This window comes from Sus scrofa, chromosome 2 (genome assembly GCF_000003025.6).
Source record: "Sus scrofa isolate TJ Tabasco breed Duroc chromosome 2, Sscrofa11.1, whole genome shotgun sequence".
Classification (NCBI taxonomy): Eukaryota; Metazoa; Chordata; class Mammalia; order Artiodactyla; family Suidae; genus Sus; species Sus scrofa.
This window is the reverse complement of record NC_010444.4, coordinates 139,452,735-139,466,181: the sequence shown is the minus strand read 5'-3', so window position 1 is coordinate 139,466,181 and position 13,447 is coordinate 139,452,735. Positions and strand designations below refer to the sequence as shown.

At 46.9% G+C, this 13,447-nt stretch overlaps 1 protein-coding gene and 1 long non-coding RNA gene across 3 annotated transcripts in view; both read left to right on the top strand.

Moving 5' to 3' along the window:
• Positions 1–13,447, top strand: part of SPOCK1 (SPARC/osteonectin, cwcv and kazal like domains proteoglycan 1) — a 505,425-nt gene that overhangs the window by 57,420 nt on the left and 434,558 nt on the right. The gene's annotated exons all lie outside the window — the stretch shown is intronic.
• LOC110259496 lies at positions 1,396–12,706 on the top strand. Its single transcript, XR_002341930.1, has 2 exons — positions 1,396–9,560; positions 12,254–12,706. It is a non-coding gene; the product is annotated as an uncharacterized LOC110259496 (long non-coding RNA).

The following is a 13,447-nucleotide window of genomic DNA, read 5'->3' as shown; positions in this document are numbered from 1 at the left end:
GGCCTCTGTCCTGTTTTCCTCATCCCAGGGGACCTGAAGAAACCGCCAGGTTCCAGTCAAATAATGTTTGGATGCTGCCTTTTGCTCTCAGAGTGAGTGCCCCTCCCTCGTGCCAGCACGAGGTCAGGCATGGTTCTTACTCTGATGCCAGTGAGCTCATGTTTGGTTTTCCAGCACTAGTGCTTAAAGTCTGCTTGATGTGAGTGACTGAAGGTGACCATTAGGGAAAAACAGGCGTTAGGCACCTGGCTTTTGAGAGTAGCCAGAGCATCTCATGTACCTGGGGTTTTTTAGTGTTTCCAGCTGGCCTTACAGAGGTGGGTTAAGTTTACTAGAGAATTATTTGCAGGCCTAGGTGGAGTCCCTTTCGTTCCTCTTACAGGTAAGAGTGACAGGCCCACAAATGCCTGGCCAGGTGGATAAGGATGGTGGAGGCATTTCCCACCCCTGGACCTCAGATCCCTGGCTGGGATGGTGTCTGTGGAGGGGGTCGTGTTGATTTTGAGTCTCTAACTCCTTATGTATGGCAAGCTTTTCTTAGATTATTTGTATATATTAAGGATGCTATCGATGTAAGATAATACCAGTGAAGTTTAAACATCTCTGAATTACTAAATAGCTTTTGTCACCGGGTCTTTTGTAAATTTTTTTTTTTTTTGACTTTTTAGGGCCTCACCTGAGGCATATGGAAGTTCCCAGGCTAGGGGTCACCAGAGCTGTGGCTGCCGGCCTGCTCCACAGCAACACAGGATCTGAGCCGCATCTGTGATCTATACCATAGCTCATGGCAATGCCAGATCCTTAACCCACTGAGTGAGGCCAGGGATTGAACTTGCATCCTCATGGATACTAGTCAGATTCATTAACCACTGAGCCATGACGGGAACTCCAAAGTTTTCTTTCTTTCTTTCTTTTTTTTTTTTTTTTTGAGTGGGGATGTTTAAAGTAGTCTCCTTGTACAAGTGAAAAAATTAAGAAATAAAGGGACAACTGGTTTAGGGAAAAGCTATCACCCTGACGAGGGGTGGTGACAGAAAGCACTGTGACATTCCTCCTTGGCTGAGGAAGGCTTCGATCAGCTCCTTCCTTCTCCTTCTTCACCTTAGCCAAGAAGGAGCGATGATTTATGTCAGGCAACAATAAAAAGATTGTACTGACTTTTGGGGTCCAAACAGGCATTTTGACTTATGAAAATCTACCTTCAAGAATCACTGCCACATTCTGGAGTTCCTGTTGTGGCTCAGAGGGGAACGAATCTGATTAGCATCCATGAGGATGATGGTTTGATCCCTGGCCCCGCCCAGTGGGTTAAGGATCCGACATTGTGGTGAGCTGTGGTGTAGGTCGCAGATGTGGCTTGGATCTGGCATTGCTGTGACTGTGGCGTAGGCTGGCGGCTACAGCTCCGTTGGACACCTAGCCTGGGAACCTCTGTATGCCTTGGATGAGGCCCTAAAAAAAAAAGATCAAAAAAAAAAAAGTATCATTGCCGCAGTCATAGAGCCAGGGTGCAATCAAGCATGACTCACAATGGCTAAGAGGTGAAAGGTACCAAGAGTTGTCCATGGATGGATGAAAGGATAAACACACGTGGTGCAGATGCACAGGGAGTAGTACCCGGCTTGAAAAAGGAAGGAAACGCTGACACACGCTGCAGCCTGGATGAACCCTGAGGATGTTATGCGAAGTGAAATAAGCCACTCACAAAGAAAGAGAAGTCCTAGAAGATCCCACTTAGATGAGGTACTTAGAGCCGTCAAACTCACGCAAATGACCATTGGTGTGAAAGTCAAATGAGTTGCCAGGACCTGAGGTGGAGGGAGACATGGGCCGTGGTCGTTTACAGGTGCAGGTTTCGGTTTTGCACGATGAAAAAGTCCTGGAGATGTGTTGCATAATGTGAATGTGTGTAATTCCAGTAAATGGTACATTTAAACATGTGAAAATGGTGAAATTTTGTGTTAGGTGTTTTTTACCACGGTTAAACAAAAGTAATCATTTTTGCCCTGTTTCTAAGCCATGCTGATGGGTGCCTGTCTCTTTTCTCTTCCCTGATGTTGGCACATCCCCAGTTTCCTCTTACTGTGCATCTCACATACCTTTCTCTTGTGGGAATTCCTCAGGTTACACTTATTTTGGGATCAACCGTCTATGACACCCACCCCATGGAAACCAAAGGGAACACGCCTTCCCCCTCGGGGCCCCCTGTGATGGTTTCTGCTCCTCATCACTGGACACTGCCTATGGTCTGTTTCTTCCTGGCCCGGCCGCTCTCCAGAGATGCAAATGCTGGGTTGTTTTCTGCAGCTGCATTGATTAGCTGTATCAGTGGGCTTGGTTTAATTGCAGTGACTCCACCGTTAACAAATTTATACAAGGTGCAGTAAGAAAAATGTCTTTGGGAACTTCCATTTCCCCAAAAGAGAAAATGTAACATTTCCCTGCATCATTTGAATTTTTTACTGCTAATAAATGCCTGGCACTGCTTTTTGGTGTGATATTTAAGTCCAAAGGGATATTGTGGAGCCTATGTGTACATGATTTAATGTAGAACATAGAATTTTACTGTTGGAAGGGATTTCTGAGGGGTTTTATTTCAACCTCCTCATTTTATAGAGGAGGAATTTGGGGTTTTTACTAGGGAAGTGGTCATGGCAGAGCCAGGACTGGGCCGAGGTCCCAATTTGTATTCTGGGCTCCTTCTATTCCTTGATGCACCCTCCTAGGACTTATTAAAGTGTACTTGGTGCCAGGTAGCCAAACACCATTTCAGACCATGATATATCTATTAGCTTGAAGTGACTGTGTGCTGAATTTGTCAGCAGTGAGAAGTGACTTCTCACTGTCTTCGAAGTCCTCTGTGGGTGGCCCTCCCTTCACTCAAAAGATGTTCCTTTGATGTCATGTGCAAAAGTCAGCTTTTGAACTGAGGATTCCAGGGAGCTGAGTATTTGAGGACTGTTGGATGGATGCAGTCCAAAGACGGAAAACGTCTTCCACACCATGAAAAAAAAAATCACCCTTTAATTGACCTCCCATGGGAAGGCTTGTTTGCATTCACCTTGGACACCCTACCTTTACTCACCCCATCATATATGATACCCTTTAGAAACCTTGTCAATACTTCCTACGTGGATGTAAGCATCCTGAAGTCCTGCTGCAGCTTCTAGCTCCTAGCTCCTGTCCAGCACTCAGGAGGGGCCCTTTCAGTCTGGTTGTACTGAATTTAAGTAGACCATTCACAGGAAAAGTATGGTCAAAAATAAAAGGCAGCTTCCTTAAGCATTGGGCACAGTGTTTGGTAACCAGATAGAATTAGCCCCACGAAGCTTCACAAGTGAGATGAGCTGTGGTCTTGGTTTTGAAGGATAGGCAGAAAACTCATGCAGGCAACTCTAGTAGAGGAAAAACAGCCTGCTTAGGAAGAAGGAAGTACAGAGAGGAGAGGGAAAAGCAAACTGTCCAGGATGGAGGTGGGCAGTGAGCTTCCTTTGCATTGTTGACCTAACTCAATGTGATTCCTGCCACTCCCTCTGACTCCCTGTCATGTGTAGTGGTGGGTTCCTCAGTGGCCACTCTGTCTTGAAGCACCCTCCTGATAACCTACAGCTGATGGAGCCGAGGATGGCCCCCTGATCCAGGCTGGGGCAATCAGTCTCTTTCCTGAGAATTTGTACTAGGAACTGGGAGAGGATCTTGAGTCTCTGGCTCTGTCATTTGAGCTTGGGTCCTGTGAGATGGACATCTGGTACCTGCCCCAGAGGCTGTAGAAAGGAAGAAGGGTGGTTAGCAGAGGGAGAGGAGAGAGATGAGGCTAAACTGGATGTTATTCCAGCTTCCGGGACCCAGCCCTGTCCCAGGGCCAGTTGCAGCCCTGCCTGCATGTCCCCTTCAGCATCTCTCTGATTGCAGTATGGATTCTCCTTTTCTACTTAGATCACTTCTGAGATGGAGTGAGACTGGTTCTGTTCTTTGTACCTGGAAAAGTGTTAAGGAATAGAAGGAGCTTCAGGGAGGAGAATTAGCATTCTGGTTGCATCTCACAGGCCTGTTGGGGAGGTCTGAGTTTGATCTCCCTGGCAGCCAGGCTTAGTGGCTTGGTCCTAGTGTGCTTAGTGGCTTGGTCCTAGTGTGCCTGAGTCACTCTGTCATGTCTGCTGTGATGTGGCACTCCTGTGCCATCTGGACTTAGGACCAAGAGTGGAGATCCTTGGCTGGATGCTCATATATTCATTTGAACCTTGCATATCTCCACCGTGTTCTGTACTAGATGCTGCTGTTAGACATGGCTAGAGTCCAGCAGGGGGGACTATAACAGTGCCCCCCGCCCCCCACCAGTCCATTCTTCTAAGGAAGAATTTACGTAGACTTAAAGATGGATATTCAGTAATATCTTCTTCCTCCTTGTAGGTTGTGGGGTTCACACAAGATGTTAAACATCAGAGCAAGAGGGTGAGCTTTCAAGTTGGGGAGGTGATTCAGGAGGCAGTGGAGAGGACAGCAGGGTAGGAGCAGGATTAGTGGTGATGGACAGCATCAGCCATGGTAACGGCATCGGAAGAGAGAACATTAATGGTACCAGCAAGAAGGTACAGACCACAGGACTCTCTGAATCTATGGCTGCCTCATAAGGGGACTGCTAAGGTTAACTGAGTAAGAGCAGGTTTGGTGGGTATATTGAAGCTGTATTTCAGATAGGTGGCTTAGGGGCCCAGGGCAAGCAAGATAAAGACATCAAGGATGGAGCCAGGGCCAGAGACCGCTGCTTGGGAATCATTAGGCTCTGGGTGATCTTTGAAGCCATCAGCCTGGATGTGGCTTTCCAGGGAGAGTGTTGGAGAGGAAGTCAAGACTAAGGCTTGGGGATGCCAGTGTTTAAGGGAAGCCAAGAAAAGATGGGTCCACAAAGGACATTGAGAAGGTCTAGCAGGAGAGGTAGGAGGGAACCTGTTATCCTGAATTGTTATTATTCATTGAAGGTTTAGTATGATAGAGGCACTGTGCTTGGGGTTTCATGTATTGTACTCTTTAAATCTGCAACAACCTTGCAGGTGGGTATTGGTCATGGTTGATGGGCTCAGAGTTTAAGTAACATGCCCAAGTTTAAGGTCTGCAGCCAGCATGGCAGACCTGCCTCTTTTCAAAGAACACGTTCTTCTCCACCCCATGGGAAAGGTGGTTGCAGCAGAGATGGGGGCACCAGAGTCCAGAAAACCCACCTTCTTTCACTTGACCTGAGCAACTTGAGCAGATGTCAAGTTCAGGGAACTTGACCATTGCAGGTACAAGTCTGGGGGTGGGTGGGCACTGACCTCCTTTCTCTGCTGGCCTCGCTGAGCAGGCCATGAAATGGAGACCTGGACAAAGAGGCTATTTAAAATGGAATATGGAAAACAGTGCCAGCGAAGTAATTGCATCATGAATTGTGGCCAGAAAAGGAGCCTAGCAACAAACTCAGTTTCTGTTGGGCACAAGACACAGAGAACTTACTGTACCCAGTTCTGTCTTTTTCCTTCTTGTTGGCGTCTTTATTTTTCTTTCTTGAGTACACTGGTGGACCAGCTTTATCTAAGGTCCTGGGGTTGGCGTGGTCCTTCTGAGCCTTGAAGTGTTTGGGGAGGTCCCTCAGGTGGTATGGATGTGGGCATATCCCCTGTCTAACATTGGCTGAGCACTTGTGTGCAAGAGAATGTACCTGAGTGTTGTCCACATATTACCTTATTTACCTGTTGGCCCCCAACCCTGTGAGTTAGGTAATATAATTATCTTTTTCTTTTCTTTTTTTTCTTTTCCTGGTGGGGAAACTGTGCTGGGGAAGGTTAAGACCTTGTCCATGATCCCATGGCTAATGGTGGTGAATTAGGGCTTGAACTTGGCCCGCTGACCTTCCACAGTTATTCTCTGCATCTTCCCTCCTTTGTCAGGGGCTGGTATCTTGTCCAGTCCGAGTCTCCTTGGCCTGCGTCTGGTTTTCTTGGCTCTCAGCTGTGATTGTCGTGGAAGACCCTGCAGGGCTAGCAAAGCTTGTTGGAGAGGGAGCTGGCTGAGTGACCTGGAAGAGGTAGAACAGCTTGTTCAGAGGTCTTCCTTTGAGAGGTCGACACCAGGGGAGCTGCTGAAGGCCCAGGAGTGGGTCATGTCACCACAAAGCTTTGTTCCTGTGCTTCTCTGGCGTTCAGACGAAGCTGTTGCTTAGACTCTGGAAATTGTCATGTGACTGAACATCCCGTGGCCTCTGGGGGCAGTCATGGGGGCCCCCTCCTTCCTGTGGGGAGGAGCTGTGCACGGCAGGCTTGGTTGTGAACAGCTGACTGCTCACTGCTCACCCCCCGCCGGGCCCTGGATGGAACATCCTAGTGAAAGCCAGTGTCTTAATACTTAGCAACATTGCCTTTGTTTAAGCCTCTTGCTTAGGGATTTTCTTGTGTCACCAGGGTGGTTCTGTGCTCCCTTGCTAATGAATTATCCAGGAGTCAATGGCCCGTGCACAGTGGATTGGTTTGTCATCCATGCGGCATAAGACACAGCTGTCAGCCTTGTGTGACTGGAACCCGAGGTCAGGGCCTCTGAGGTGATGACGAAGCTGCCCCATTAGCCGCGTTCCCGTTCCCTCCCTGTGCATGGGGAGCCAGCACGTGCGCTTGGCTTGCCACTCATCTGTGGTGCGCAGTGGTTCAGGCCTGGAAGGCGGCTAAGACTTCTGATGGGATTTATCTCCCTGAGCAGCGTGATTTGATAAACGCTGGCATCACAGACTTGGGGAGTGAAAAGAACCTTGGTTCAATCCCTTTATCTTGCATCTGTGAAAACAGAGGCTGGAGAAAGGAGGTTGGTTCCGTGGCTGGGTCTCTGGGCTGGAAGCGGAGGCAGACCCTCTGCCTGGTGCCCCCAATTTCTCTGGGATACTGCTGCAGATACTTCAGTGGCAGATGCCTCGAGGGCTGATCCTGTGGCCTGAGAAAACGGGGAGGAAGATGATAACGAGATGGGAGAAACCTCACCACTCTTCCGTCGGGCGGGTTTCTTCTCAGATGCTCTGATGTTGAACATTTGATTTAGCCTCACTCGTTGCCATCCAGAATCACAGCCACAGTCGTGAGGAAGGCTCAGCCACTTTCTGCCCAGTGAACGAGGATCAGCTGTCATGTTAGAAAACTCCCTTGCTCTTCAGGTTATTAAAGAACTATTAGTGCCCTCCGACAGGCATGTAAGAAATGAAGCCTCCGGAGGCTTGCATAGCAGTAATAAGTGCCTCGTTTGCACCCAAGGATTCGCTTGCTCACTCAGCAGGATCTGGGTCAATAGACATCATTTTCATAAGACATTTATCTTTCTTTTTCATATTAGTTAGACTATTTTTTTTTTTCCTGGCATTTGCTTTGGAGCAATAGGCTTTTGGGAAAAAATAAAACAGGCCGATTAGAAGAATAAAGCTTGAATTGAATTTGGGTACAAGAGAATAAAATGTAACTTCCAATGCTCTGGACCACTTCCATTTATGTCAGTCCTTTGCCATAATGAGGTTTAGATTTAAAATTCAATTCCAGTTTCTGTAAGGTGATTGCTCACAAGGAAGGGTGCAGATAGTATTAACAATGGTACTTGGGGAGATTGGCGAGGGTGTGTAAGGAGGAGCCTGAAGAGCAGGTGGCAGGGGTTGACCCCTGATCCAGTCAGCCAATGGCACACACCAAGAGTGCCCAGGTACCCGTTCATTCCTGTTGGTCTTGGTTTTGCTTTTTGATGAGCATCCTTCCAAACGCTCAGTGTACACACTCTGACTTTCAGTTACATTCTCGGGCCATGCATGGCCTGAATTATATTTCCCCCAGAATTCGGATGCTGAAGCCCTAACCCTCATGGTGACAGTGCTTGGAGACAGGGCTTTTAGATGGTAATTAAAGTTGAAGGGTGAGGGTCCTAGTGTGATAGATTTCTTTGTCCATCTGCCACATGTGTGCACAGTGAGAAGGGCGTCATTGACAAGCCAGAAGGAGAGTCTCGCCAGAGCTCACCCATGCTGGCACCCTGGTCTCGGACTTGTGGCCTCCAGAACGGCAAGAACATTAATTTGTGTTGTCGAAGCCCCCAGGCTATTGTATTTTGTCATCACGACACAAGCTGACCCGTGGCCTCCCTCCCTGCTTTCCTTCCTTTGTTCTTATTTCATGTCAGCAGTTTCAGTTGAGGTCTATGAAATTTGTTGGTTTATAAGGGAATCATTAGGCAGCTTTGGATGCATTTTGCCCTGGAACTAGTGTTCTGGGTATGACTGGGTTGCCACGTGGCCCTGAAACATCTGTGTAAGCCATCAGCTACCTAAGTAGCCCGTTCAGGGATGTCCCGTGATATTTAGACACCATTAAAGGAGAAAGTGGATAATACATTCACATCGTTCAAAAAAGTCTAAATAGAGAGTTTCGTTTTCATCTTGCCCACCATCCATCCATTTCCACTGTTGCCTCCCCAGGAAACATGTTTATTCGTTCGAATATACACATGTACATAAATTTAACTTCCCAAGACTTTAAAAAATTTTTTCCAGATGGTCTTTTATGGTACCACGCTACTTATATTTCATAGTTGCAATATCTTTTCTTATCCCTCTGAGGATATTAATCAAAATTATTTTTGCTTTCTCCCCTCCCTGTAGAGTCTTTTTGCTTCCCAGTTTCTCACTTCATTTCCCCCTCTGTTTTGATCTTTGTCTTTCATGTTCACAGCTTTCCTCCAGTGTCTGATAATATGCAGTTGTTGGTTCATCTGTAAGAAGGACTTTGAAGCTGCCTGTAGGCTTTGGTGTGTGGGTAGGGCATGTTGACGCCAAGTCTCCCTGTAGGGTGATGTGGCTGGGTTGTCTGTTTAAAAATCAGTCTTGGTTGAGTAGTTGCATTGTCTGCATATGGACCACATCTTCTTCATCCCTTCTTACATCAGTGGTGGCTTAGATTGTTCCCATATCTTGGCTGTGGTAAATAATGACAATAGTACAACAATAATACGAAGAACATAGGGGTGCATGTGTCTTATTGACTTGGTTTTCCATTCTTTAGGTAAATACCTAGGATTGGAATAGCTGGATCCCATGATCGTTTGGTTCTTTTTTTGAGGAGTTGCCATACTGTTTTCCTTAGTACCTGGTGTTTGGTGGTGGTGCATGTGCATGGGAGCCAAGCGTATCCAGAAGTCGACCTGTCATGTTATATGCATAAAATGTATACAGCTTTGTAAACCCGAGTTAACTCAAGAAAAGAGAATCAGTGTTGATATCTTCTGGGCTTTCCTCTTTGGTTGCTCAGATTCTTCAGAGCAACTACCATCTCCTGCCTGGAGAGTGAAGGGCAGACTGTTGGTGTTATGGAGAGCCAGTGGGGATGAGAAGGCTGGGGTGTGTATCTGTGTGATTATCTCAGAATCCTCCTTTGTTTGCCTAATTCTCTATTTAACCCTCTATTTTATATGAGTTACCCTCGCCTGCAACCAGTGCTGCGGTCTTTCGATGAAGAGACCCTCTAATATGGGCTGTCCTGTGATGCATCTCCCAGGTCGGTTTGCCACAGGTGAGAATGTGCAGTGCTCGGAGTTCCCGTCGTGGCACAGTGGAAGCAAATCTGAATAGGAACCATGAGGTTGCGGGTTCAATCCCTGGCCTTGCTCATTGGATTAGGGATCTGGCATTGCTGTGAGCTGTGGTGTAATTCACAGATGTGGCTCGGGTCCTGTGTGACTGTGGCTGTGGCTGGTAGCTGTAGCTCCACTTGGACCCCTAGCCTGGGAATCTCCATATGCTGCAGGTGCGGCCCTAAAAAGCAAAAGAAAAAAAAATGTTCAATGTTCAGCTCTGCAGAGGGGCAGAGGGCAGCTGGGGTCTGATTGCTTCTTGATCAGAATTTCTCTGAACCTTTCTTACTTTAGATCCTTATCCCATGTCTCAGGAGAAACCTAATAGAATGAACACCTCAACCTTTGGGGCTTGCAGTGTTCATGGGTGGGCTCTTACCTTTCCCTGCTGCTAGTTGGCAAGTCAGTTTATCAGCTCTCCTGGAGACTTGAATGAGTGAGGAAGCCCAAGACAAGAGAAGGAAGTAACTTGTATGTTGTTACATAACTAGTTAGTGCAGAACTAGTGTAGAAACTAGGTATTTTGACTCCTTGTCTAGTACTGAAACCACCCAGTGCACCTGCCTAAACTGTAATGCACATGCATGTGTACACACACACACACACACAATCTCTCAGTCTCTCACGTACACTCTCCCTCCTCTCTGTTGTACGTTGACTCTCCCACCAATCCTGAAAGGTTGCTTGTTTATCTTGATTTTACTTATTTACTATTTATTTATTTTTGTCTTTTTAGCACAGCACCCATGGCGTATGGAGGTTCCTAGGCTAGGGGTCAAACCAGAGCTGTAGCCGCTGGCCTACACCACAGCTACAGCAACGCCCGATCCGAGCCATGTCTGTGACCTACACCACAGTTCATGGTAATGCTGGATCCTTAACCCACTGAGCAAGGCTAGGGATCGAACCTGCCTCCTCATGGATACTAGTCAGATTTGTTTCCACTGAGCTGCAATGGGAACTCCATATCTTGACTTTGGAATAAAGGAAACAGACACTTGAAGACGTATGATTAGCTTGTGACCTTAGGGCTCTTTGGGGGTAGAGCCAGGCTCAGGCTGAAGACATGACCTCTTAGGTCACGTGCTAGGCCTTGGCTGAAAGACCAGACTCTCTGTATGCCTTCCTCACTTTTTCAATGGCTTTGACAACTAGCCTTGACTTGGGAAACCTAAGCAATGGCTCTTTTCCCTGTAACAGGTGTGATTGGTTGATTTTTTACTACTGCCTCTGTAAAGTGACAGCATGACCTTCAACTCATTTTGGCTAAGAAAAGACACTCCCTCCCAGGGCGGCCCTGAGCTCCCAGAGGCCAGCCGCTTGTGTTTCTTCTCAGGCTTATTTAGACGTAGCTCCCGGGGGCTACTTGCCTCTAGTGTTCCCGCCCTCCTATATCTGTGCCCTGCAGTCTTGCTTCTCTCAGGTGCTCAGGGTGTTATTCTGGAGCATCCTCTCCCTTAGCCCCACATCAAATCCATCAGCAAGTCCCGTCCTCCTGTCTTGAAGTGTCTTTCACTGACCCCAGATGTCCGTGAATCCATCTCCTGCTCTTTCTCCCCATCACTGCTATGGGGAGGCCACTGCCATTTGTCTCCTGTTGTGACCAGGGCAGCAGCCTCCCAATGGCTGGTCTCCACCCTTCTTCCCTGTTTCCTGCCCGCCTTCTCTTCCCTTTAAAAAAGCCTGTAATGTCTGACACATGCTACAACTTGGATAAACCTGGAAGACATTTTGCTAAGTGAGGTAAATCAGTCACAGAATGACAAACACCGCAGGCTTCCACTTAGATGAGGCACCTCGGGTGGTCCAGCTCATAGAAACATAAAGTAGGATGCTGGTTGCCAGGGGCGAGGAGGGGAGGGGTTGTTGTTTTTTGGGTACAGTTTCAGTTTTGCAGGATGAAATGGTTCTAGGGATTGGTTGGCGGAACAGTGTGAGGGTATGTCACGCTGCAGAACTGTACATGAAAATAGTTAAGATGATAAATTTTATGTGTGTGCTTTACCACAATTTAAAATAAGTCAGAATGCCCACAGGCTTTCTTTTTGGGGTGATAGTTGCACAACTCTGTGTATTGCAAACCATAAAGTCACACGCTTTAAATGGGTCAGTCGTATGGCATGCGGATGATACCTCAAGACAATTCTCTTTTATTTCAAACCTCCTTTTTATGATGCCCATCAGGGCCAACGCCATCCTGACTTAGTTCCAAAGGCCAATGTCCTTCAGCTCAAAACTGAAGTTTCCCAGAAGGACCTTGCTTGCCTGTGCCCACCCCTGGAATAGGGTGGAAGGTTGGGAGTCCTGGGAAGAGTGTACCCAGGGTGGGGGGTGGTGTACACGGGGTAGGGGAGAATGTACCTTGCAGGGATAGTGTCCGGGGTGGGGGGAGATTATACCTGAGGGGCAGAGTGTACCCTGCGGGGGGAGAGTGTATGGGGTGGGCGGGGAGAGTACCCTGGGGGAGAGTGTACTGGGAGGAGAGCGTAGGGGGTGGGAGTGTACAGGGAGCCTGGATTGTGTGGGGTTGAGGGGAGTCTACCCTCGGGGGAGAGTGAACCACGCCACACTGAGCCAGCAGAGGTAGTGGTGTGAGTATTTTAAGATGAGCTATTTTTTTTTTTTTTGCAAGTGTGAAGTGGATATTGATCATGAGAGAACCATCATGCATCTGCGATGTGGTTTGACCAACCCAGTTCTTTTTCATCACTAGGCTTTTGGACCCATTTGTCACTCATTCGCCATTCATCCTTCTGTTCATTTGCTCTGTCAGGGCCTGGAGAGAGAAGCGTATCCTTCATGATGTGGTGTTGAGATTTAGGCATATTATTTCAGACGTTCCTTGCTTGGTGTAGTTTCCTTGTGAGTAAAAATAAAGAAAGATGTATAGGAATAACAGAACGAGAAGTGTTGTAGAATGCATATGAAGAAAATGACAAAAATGTATCAACTGACAAAAAAGAAATAAAGGGGGATGAGGGCTGCCAGTTTCTTCCAGTGTGATCAAGATGTCAGTTCTTTCCAAGCCATGTATCATTTCACCCCCGTACAATAAACGTCTCAGCTGCGGTTTTCTTTCTTTCTTATGTTTTTGAAATGTTGAATTATTTTCAAAATCTTACAGAACCAGCCAGCTGGAATTGCCAAGAGAACTCTGAAAATGATGTATAATCAGAGGAGATTTGCATTTCCAGATATAAAATGCACTCAAACTATGCTAATTAAGACCATGTGGTTATTAGTGTAGGAACACACTGTTCAATGGAACAGAATAGTCTAGACGCAGAGCCTAACATGAGAGAGGGTTTACTGCATGATGAAGAGAAAGGAGGAATTGTTTCATAAATTCTGGAAATTCCCATCATGGCTCAGTGGAAATGAATCTCATGAGGATGCAGGTTCGATCCCTAGCCTCGCTCTGTGGGATAAGGATCCAGCGTTGCTGTGAGCTGTGGTGTAGGTCACAGACTCACCTCGGCATGGCTGTGGCTGTGGTGTAGGCTGGCAGCTACAGCTCCGATTTGACCCTTAGCCTGGGAACCTCCATATGCCACAGGTATGGCCCTAAAAAGATCAAAAATTCTGAATTAACTACCTGGAAAAATAGGATCATAGCTTTTCCTCACACAACATGCCTAAATAAATTGTGGTGGGATCAAAGAGTTAAACAGAAAAAATTAACATGATAAAAAATAAAAAAAAACAAAAACGAGTTGACGCTGATGTTAGGGAAGTCAAATGAAAGAAAATTTCAAAGGAGGAAAATGATTACCTAAAATTAACATTTTTAGAAGGCTCAAACTTCCCCAAGAAAACAAAATGCCAA